This window comes from Podarcis erhardii, assembly GCF_964252035.2.
Source record: "Podarcis erhardii genome assembly, chromosome: 11".
Taxonomy (NCBI): Eukaryota; Metazoa; Chordata; class Lepidosauria; order Squamata; family Lacertidae; genus Podarcis; species Podarcis erhardii.
This window is the reverse complement of record NC_138501.1, coordinates 29,647,416-29,656,389: the sequence shown is the minus strand read 5'-3', so window position 1 is coordinate 29,656,389 and position 8,974 is coordinate 29,647,416.

Below are 8,974 nucleotides of genomic sequence, written 5' to 3'. Positions count from 1 at the left end.
TACTAGAAAGAAAGAGGTGGGGAGGTGGGGGCTGAAGGTGGTGGTGGCTTCTTTAAACTGCTCTGCTGAGGGGCGGGTGGGTGCACAGCTGCCCGCACCTCAGTGGAACGGTTTAATGAAGCCCCCTGTGGGGTCTTGATCTGCTAAGAGGTGGGTGGGAGGCTGCCAGGCCTTCAGCTGATTGCCCAGCCCTACCCTATACTGCTCCTGCTCATGGGAGCCAGATTGGAGGGCTTGCTCAGCTTAGTGAGCCCCCATTCCACACTGGTTTATGCAAGCAGGAGCAGTATGGGGTAGGGCTGGGCAATTTCAGACATCATGATATATCGGCATATCAAAGAGTTTAGCTGCGGATATAACATGATGCTGAAAACCAGATACCACTCGTTGCTCTGCAGTGCAGTGGGAAGGAGCAGCATAATATAAAATCTTAGACTAGCAGCTCAGCCATATGTTTACTTGGATGTGACAGCTACTGATTTCAGTGGGATTAATTTCCAAGTACACTTAGGAACATAAGAGTTCTGTAGGATCAGAACAAAAGTTTCTCTAGTCTGGCACTCTGTTCTCCAGTGGCCAACCAGGTGTCACCCAGTTGGATGCTCGCAAGCAAGATGTGAGCATGATCCCCAGCAATCTGTCTTCTGAGGTATACTGTCTCTGATACTGGGAGGTAATACAGACATTATGACAGTAGCAATTGGTAGCTTTATCCTCCGTGAATTTGCCTAAGGCTGAGCTCCTAGTCTTAGTAATGCTGTTGTTTTTGAGTGATGCAGACCTGAAGTTACATTCAGTGACTAACTAATTACGTAAGTGTAACTGGAGGTGCTGCATTACGCACACCGGCACACAACAAGCCACCAACTATCTATGCAGACATAATAATCAATATCACCTTCAGATGTCTTTTACATTTTATTTCTTGTCCGTACCCTTTTCCAAGTTTACTCTGCTTTCCATGGCATGCAAAAATGGCCTTTCCAGGCATTGTAATAAGCAAATCGGATAGAAATGCGAGAACTCAAATCCCTGTAGCTCTTCACTTGGCATATCCCAGCAACGCTATGCTCTGTTGTTTGTATCAGCCATTGGTGCCACAGTCCCTTCGGCTAGTTTTCAATGAAGCTGGCCGTGTTTCTACCCCAGCCAAGTACATCCTGTTTTTGGCTCCTGCTGTAAATCATTACTTGGAGTGCCACAAGGGTGACAGCTCAAGTGTTTTGCAGAGAAAAGAATCTGGTGGAAATATGCAGCAGGAGACAAACAGCACAGAGAGCTTGCCAGAGATAAAAGGAGTGTGTTGATTATGATTTCATCCCCACTCGAGAGGGTGGGGGAGGGGGAGAGATTTTAAGCATTTTTAAATCCTCCAAAGTGTATGCCAATTTTGTATAATTTGCCTCTTTCGTTTATTCCAGTTTCAAATGTCCTACACACCAAGGACATCCTACACATCAGTAATGGGTTCATCTCAGTTTGTGAGGGGTTGGATTAAAACATATATCTGCAATAACAGGTGTGATTTCAACAGTAAATCACAACAGAGAGGATGCATCAGAGACAAACTGGCAGACGTGAATGTTTGTGGAAGCCTTCCATGACTTATCGAGTCCACTAAAGGAAATCAATATAATAGAAAAGCTGTTGGTGAAGAATAAAGGTTAGGAGAGTAGAGAGAGCAGAGAGGCAAGAGCAGAAGGCAAATGACACAGATGCTGTCTGCAGTTAATCCATTGCGGCTCCTGTACAAGCCCCAGAGAAGAGGGGGAAATAGGCGCCTAGGCAGAGAGAAGAGTCTCCTGGATTGAATCTTATGCACAATGCATTTCACACCCAGTTATATCCACATTTAAAGAAGCGTTTCCCAATCCTGGGTCTCCATATATTGTTCAACTACAATTCCCATCATCTCTGACCATAGGTTGTGGAAGACTGGCTTAAAGCCCTCTTATAGCACTCTAACCATTAGATTAGATTAGATTAGATTAGATAAATTTATTGTCATTGTCCGTATATACACAGTATACACAACAACGAAAATCAAACACCCAAGACCGGATTCACATACACATTTGCACGTATCTCCAACACTCATCCTATTCAGACATAATCTATTAAAACATACATAATCCAGAATATAACACAACCTATTAGAAGCATAGCATAACCTAAAACCTATCTCATTCCTTACTACTCACTGCTTGCTATTTCTTACAACTGGCCCTGAGATCATTATTTAGTGCAATCAGAGCTCTTGGATAGAAACTATTCAGAAGGCGTGTGGTTCGTGTTTTCATTGTCCTGTATCTTCTGCCCGAAGGCAACAGTTCAAAGAGGTTGTGAGCAGGATGGGTGGGATCTCTCAGGATATTGTGTGACTTCTTCAAGCTGCGAGACGTGAAGATCTCATCCAGGGTTGGTAGTTGGAGCCCAATAACATTCTGGGCAATTTTAATTATTCTCTGTAAAGCTTTTTTATCCATTCCAGAGCTGCTCCCATACCACGATAATATACTATAGGTTAAGACACTCTCAATGGTACTATGATAATAGGACAGAAGTAGGTGCTGAGATAGATTCAATCCTCTGAGCATTCTCAGGAAATACAACCTCCCCTGCACCTTCCTCACAACCATATTAATATTTGCAGTCCATGAGAGGTCCTCAGAGATGTAAGTGCCCAGGTATTTAAAACTACCAACCCTCTCCACCTCCTCGCCATTTATGTGCAATGGTAAAAATACACTTTTCTTTCTCCTAAAATCAATTATGAGTTCTTTGGTTTTTTTGGTGTTAAGCATAAGATTATTTTCTTTACACCATTGAATTAACCCCTGTACTTCTTTCCTATAAGCAGCCTCATCATTCTCACTAATGAGCCCCACCACTGTTGTATCATCCACAAATTTGATGATTGTGTTGGACTTATACAGTGGGGTGCAGTCAAATGTGTACAGGGAATAGAGAAAGGGGCTTAACACACACCCCTGAGGGGCTCCTGTGCTTAATACTAGAGTAGAAGAATAGTAAGGTCCCATTCTCACTGTCTGCAGCCTATCGGTCAGGAAATTCCTTACCCACAAACAGATCTTCTGATGTATACCCAAATTGGTCATTTTAAGGAATAACCTGTCTGGTAGAATTGTATTAAAAGCAGAACTGTAGTCCACAAACAACAGCCTTGCGTAGGTTCCCTGTCGTTCTAGATGACTCAGTACAGTATGGACAGCGATGGAAATAGCATCATCAGTAGATCTATTTCTTCTGTATGCAAACTGGAACGGGTCTAGAGTGGATGGAAGACCAGCCTTAATATAATCTAGCACCAATCTCTCAAAGCATTTCATAACGACAGATGTTAGGGCTATTGGTCTGTAGTCATTGAGAGATACCACCACTGACTGTTTAGGGACTGGCACTATAATCGACGTCTTCAGGCAGGTAGGGACAGAATTCCCCAAAAGAATACTGGGAACTGTAGTTTGTTACAGGTGCTGAGAGTTAGTAAGGGACACTCTAAGAGAGCTACAGTTCCCAGCACCCTTAAACGATAGTTTCAAGTATCCTTTGGGGGAAGCCATGGCTGTTAAAATGATATACAAATGCTCTAAATGTATGGTATGGATATGACCAAAGTTATCCTACAGCCTCTTTGGGATAAAGGAGAACAAGGCCATGCATTTTCAGAAAGATTACATGTAAATGTAGCAAATGTAAGGAAGAAAGATTGATAAAACTCCATCCACATGGTAAGAAGACTGAAATGTGATTAGGATGCTCAGCTAGAGACACAATCAGATTGCTGAATTAATACATGCAAACTCCATTGTCTAGTAACATATTATAATCACATTTTATAGAGAGAGAGAGCGAGAGCGCTATTGACCTTTCATTCAGATAAAACTAGTGCAGATAAAAGGTTATCAAAAGCTGTGGTGCTAGACTGATGAACAAAAGGAATATATATGCATTCTACCCTCACAAATGTGTGTGGAGGAAGATAATAAAAAACGTACAGTACCATTAAAAAAAATATTGAAATAAATGATCCAATTCATTTCCCTCTGCCATAGAATCACATTCTATTATTGATCATCTTGGTCATCGTCCTCTGCATCACACCTTTAACAACACTGAAAGGTCACCTTGGTAATGCAAGGAATTGGTAACTCTTGAAACCTCTCATTTAATTTGCAACTGGGGAACTACTTGTGTTTTTTTTCAAACTTTCCCAAGAGTCTCCCAGCAGCAGGAAACCCCCTTGCTAACTTGCACTCCCCCCCCCCAAAAAAAAACACTTCTCCAATGCTAGAGAGGTTAAAAAAAAACAGCAAGAAGAGACCAGGTACCGACTGATTCCCCTCCCCATTAAATCACAATTGCACACAAGTAAATAAGTTTCAAACAAAAACCAAACACCGAGGAAATGCGAGTTTAATCCTGTAAACTAACTGAGAAGTGATGAGACAAAAACTCATACCTAAGATATTTTCTGCCAAGCTCTGTCTAGTGATGTGAATGGAAGCAGCAGAATAGCAGCTTTCCTAGTATAGCAACTCAGGTATTTGGGAAGGGAGCAGAGATTCATGCCAGTCCGTACAAATTCTCATTTAGATGCTTCACTCCATAGTTTATACCAATTCTAAGCATGTTTAATTGAAAGTTAGACCCTTTGGGTACAATGCTGTCGTGCTCTAGAAGGGCTTTTAGATCCAGTGAAGTCACTCCCTAATGGAAAAGACGGAAAGACGATTTTTTGCCCATTCCCCTTTCCCTCCATACTACTTTCTACCTTGTTCTGCAGGATCCTATAACTCTCTGGAGCCGATTTTCAGATGGGAACAGAATGGAGTGGGTATCCATTAGTGGATGCCTCCACTGGACCAGAAGCCTTTCCAAGAGCACAAGGCCACCATTGGCTTCTGAACTTGACTGCATTTATAGGTGATCTACCCAATCCATGCTTTCAGAAACAAAACAAAGCACAAACAAAAATACAGTCATCCTTCAAAATTTGCACTTTTGCAATACAGTCCTTCAGCTAAGCTATGTGTACAAAAATGCATATATTAAAGCAAAAGTATTCATAAAAAACACATACATTCATGAAAATAGCATACAGAAATTCATTATATAAAGGAAAATTGCTTTGAAAAATGTGTATCTTAGACAAAATTACTTATAAACATGTGTATGTTGGCAGGGGGGAATCTCACTAAAATGCTGAATTTTCATGACGTTTTTTAAACATCCCACACTGATAAGGAAATATGGGAAACTGCCTTATACGGAATCAGACCATTGAGCAATCTAGCTCAGAATTATCTACTCACTCCCACTCCCATTCACAAAGTATCCAGTCTGCTCCTATTGCTGGTTTGGGTGCTGTGTACACAGAGTTTGCCACAATCGTGTATTTATCTTGTCATTTCTTATGGCATACTGCATAATGATGCATTGTCCCCTGCAAAAAACTCAACAATTTCAATTTGAAGAGAAGAATAATTACCTTGCTATGTTTCAGCTGGTAATACATACACAGTCTGACTAATCTTTTAAAAAGGGATATTCCCAGTCCTACCTGGAGATGTTGAAAATTGAACCTAGGACCTTCCAGAAGAACAGATGTCCTGCTGCTCAGTTTTGGCCCCTTTCCATCTTGGCTGTGAGTTCTGGAAGGCTTGCCTCCCTGCCTTGCAGGCCTTTCCCCACCTGGCCTGGGAGGGCTGGGCCCTGACTGACTCCAGCTGCAGAAGCTGAAACTGATGAAAGTCTACTGAGCTGGAGTTTTTGTTCAGGGTTTTTTTTGTTGGGGGTGGAGCTGTTGCTGTTTTCGATACTAATTTTTTGTATCTTTATTTTAGATCTTATTATGATTTATGTAGAAACGGTTTAATTTGGTTTTGTACTTTTTGATGTTTTACTAATTATTTATGGCTGTTTTTGTTATGCTTGTAACAAAATGTGGTTTTATGCTACAAGCCACCTTGAGCATGGTTTAAATGATGGAAAGGTGGCATACAAATAAAATTATGTATGCATGTATATCTTGTTTAGTCTGTAGGTTGATCTGAAAAGCATTAGAAATTCAAAGTGTTCTTAAAAAAAGAAAAATATCTCTAATCAGTGATAACCATAGTCAAATGGTTAAATTTTATCAGTACAGTTATTGTTGGACTTACATCTGTAGGAAATACTGTTGTTGCAGTCAGATATACATTTTATATAGTTTACAGTTATTTCAGTGGGGCTTGGAGGTAAAATATCTGCATTGTACCCACACATTATTCATGCTACAGATAAGCTGCCATGGAAACCAATTATTTCACTAAACTCTCAAGTACTGTGGCAAGAAGTCAGTATTTATTTTGCAGTTTATTAAAATCCATTTCAAAATGTCATTCATTGATTATTCTTTTCTCTATTAAATGCACTCTAATGATTTTTAAACCAAGGCCAGTTCTTTCTGTAGGGAAAGAAGCATTTAATAGTAAAGCAAACTGTTTCTTTGTACATATCTCCATCTACTGGTAAAACTCTGTAAAGCAGAAAGGAACATTTCAGCAAAGAAAAGGAAATATTATTGATAAGCTTGATAAGTTAAGAATATTTTATCAGGAATTTTTAACAGGAAGTACAGTATTTGACTCAATAAAAAGGACAGAGTATATCTTTTGCACAGGTGTATAACTAAGGAAAGTGGGTCATTAGTATGCACAGCAAATTGAACGAGGGTATATTACTCCATAGGTTGTTCCATTATATTAACTTTTGCCTTAAGGCCACATTAAATTATACCAACATCCGACGGCAATAGCTAAACTTAGATTTATGAGGATGGAAACTGCAGGTTGGACATGTGCTCTGCCAGGGTTATTTTGAAGTGGTACAATGAATCTTATAAATATATCCTTTACCATTTTATTGAATGGTCTTTATTATAGAAAATTTAAGGGGGAAATAACTTCATGTTAATAAACATCACTTTTTATTTTAAAGATTTTGTTTTAACTTTTCATGTAGGAAATAATAAAGCAAAGCAGAACACAAAGCAAGTAAAATATGTAAATAAAGTAGGATTTATTCAGAAAGAGAAATGAAAATATCAAAACAGAAGTCTTCCCCTACTTTCAAAAAAGTGGGAAGGAAATAGATCAGGAGTGATAAGTTCTCAATAAATATAAGATGGAATATTTAATGGGCCTGTGATCATACCTCAGTAAACGCCAAGAAATGAATATTTGCTTTTCATAAGTATTTAAGAGTTTTTTTATTTCTACAACAGATATGTGCCACTTAACTAGGGGTAGCAGGGAACCTGTGACCCTCCAGGTGTCACTGGATGACAACTCCCATCATCCTGGAGCACCAGCAATGCTAACTTGGGCTGAAGGAAGGTGGAACTGACAACACCTGGAGGGCTTCAGGTTCCTTGTCCCCTCCCCTCCCATCTCAGGGAATGGAACTTCCATATTCCATGTGTGTGTGAATAACGTAGGCAGGAATGTTCATGAATAGCTTTTTTATGAAATTGTTTTAGTGTTTCTACAGATGCACTCTTTCCACTGGTAACAGTTCTATCAATAATACCTGCCTCTCGACCAGTTTTGATGGAGCTGAGAATTAGGCACCAAACACTGTCTCAGTGTCGCCTAGTAACTTTCCTGCATTTCCAATGGCAGCTCGATAAGATACGTATATAGAAGTATGAGCAGCCTGGTCCTTTACAGAGTTAGAGAACTCTTAATCCGCTGAAAATCAATAGCACACCTAACCCTATACATAGAAACAGACTATAAAGCTTAACTTTTGAAGTTAGAAACTCCCAAACATTCACATTACTGTACTGTATTTGTAAATAACTGTCAACTGTAGGAGCATGCTCCCTCTAGTGGAAAATTTAGTAATAGCTTCAAATAATTCATCAGCTGGCCATCTGTCCTAAACATCTAGGAGATTCCTGGGGCATCATATTCTACACCCCTAACTTATGGGAATTTTTGTGATGTGGTCATGTTAGAACACAGCTGTGTATCCTATTGTAAGCAACTATTTTGGCACAGGCAATATGTTAACTTGGAACTAAAACTCATTGAGTTCAATTACTCCAAAGTAAATATAAATAAGAGTGAACTGGCCATATTCAGGCATTATACTATACGCCTAGGTTAGTGTTATAAAGAATGTGCCATGTCAAGTCTTGGGCTTGTGTGCTCCCGCTTCCTTGTCCCACTTCCTCCAAACGTGAGGAGAGTTAAATGTTTCCAATTTTATCTGGAACAAACCTCCTTTCCTATCTAAATGCAATAACTTGTGGTTTTTACCAATTAAATTTAGTTAACAAATCAGGATATCAAACCATAGTTTGATCCTGCTTGAATTATACAGTAATTTCTACAGACTGCAGTTTTCTACACTCAGATGAAAGCCTGCAACTGAGACTTTTAATTGTCACTCCATCCTGTGTAAGGGAGGAGACAAGAGAAAGAAAAAAGATGTGGCACCTTTTCATCAGAGCTAATAATGATTTATTGCAACATCTATAAGTTGCCACTGAACCAGAGAATAAATTTAAGAGTCGGGTGCTATTTAGAAAGCACAAGTTACTTTTTGTACAATATGGACTGCTATCATATATTAACCAATCATAAACATAAGAAAATAAAAACAAATATTTTACCTTGGCAGAGTTTTTGAGGCTGTGGGGTTTGTTTGTTTTTTAGGGCATACATGCTCAGGAACTTCCCTATTTTCCCCAACAATAACCGTCTACCCACCTGGTAAATGACACTGACTGTTTTTGAGTTGCAGTTGTCCTAAGTACGTACAACTCAACTCACAGTGAGATTAAACCTGCTATTCAACAATCTTGGGTTTCAGCAGTCTTAAAACCTAGATGGCTGGAAAGTGAGGTGTCAATGTCAAAATAAAAACAAGGCTGCTTACACTCTGCCTCCCAACAAGTCCGTTT